Source organism: Coturnix japonica, chromosome 1, assembly GCF_054131305.1.
Source record: "Coturnix japonica strain WE chromosome 1, WE-NBRP24, whole genome shotgun sequence".
In the NCBI taxonomy this organism is placed as follows: domain Eukaryota; kingdom Metazoa; phylum Chordata; class Aves; order Galliformes; family Phasianidae; genus Coturnix; species Coturnix japonica.
Genome location: NC_140663.1, coordinates 150459747 through 150460728, shown reverse-complemented (window position 1 = coordinate 150460728; position 982 = coordinate 150459747). Strand labels below are relative to the sequence as shown.

General features: G+C 34.5%; 1 non-coding gene across 1 annotated transcript; it reads left to right on the top strand.

Annotated features, from left to right (window-relative positions):
* The first annotated feature begins 602 nt into the window (after nt 1–602).
* Nucleotides 603–683, top strand: LOC116652821 (small nucleolar RNA U2-19). Its single transcript, XR_004306040.1, has one exon. It is a non-coding gene; the product is annotated as a small nucleolar RNA U2-19 (small nucleolar RNA).
* Nucleotides 684–982: the final 299 nt, after the last annotated feature.

The following is a 982-nucleotide window of genomic DNA, read 5'->3' as shown; positions in this document are numbered from 1 at the left end:
TGCAATTTTTTTCCTCATGGAGGAATTCAGTGACATATTTTTGCTTCATCCACTCTTCCATGTCAGACATTATTTTGTCAGACTGCCTCTCTGTTGCCACCTGTTGTACAGCAAGAACATGTAATGGAATATTGTTGGGAATGTTCAACCTCTACTGTGGCACCATAAACATACATTTCTTACATTATGGACCAACATAATAAGATAGGAGGCGTTACTTTCAGAGCAGCCTTCACATATTAAATATATATTTATAAAAAATAATACATAATTCAAAATAATGTAGGTAATTGATTTCTTAGGTTTATTTTTTATTTCCTTAATGTATATTTTAATTCATAGTTTTGTTAGAAATTAAGTGTTCACACACCTTCCTTCAAAGATTGAAAAATTAAGTATCCATATTCTCTATTCTGTGACTGAAAAGCTTCAAAAATTAAGAAATGCAATATTTTAGGAAATCTTATACATTTAACTGAAAAAGTAGAATTCAACTCCCAAGTCAGTCTCCTCTGTCCCAGAAGACACAGACCTGGAAATGCTTATAAAATTCCTGAGTTTTGCATTTATATACCTCTGTGATCTCCAGTTCTACTGAAGAGATTCTGGGATGAGAAATAGCCAAATCTGAACACCAGAAGATAAAACAATCTTCCAGGTATATGCAGTATTCAGTTCTGAAAGGTTCCTCTCCCTCTCTCTCTCTCTCTGTGTGTGTGTATAGGAGAGGGAGTTGTGGGAGGCTGTTGTGTCTGGGAGATTGGATGTGAATGTATCATATTGAGCAATGATGAGCCTGTATTTGCCTGACAGCAAAAAAGAGATGAAGTCTTCTGCACTTGAACTGAGCTCAGAACAAAATGTGTGGTTGTAAAGTTTCAATTATAGGTGTCTGAATACATGATAACAGATATGTTAATTTGTCCTAGGAAGTATTTTTTTATTTTAATATCCACAATCTTACATTCCGAGACTTCAGTGC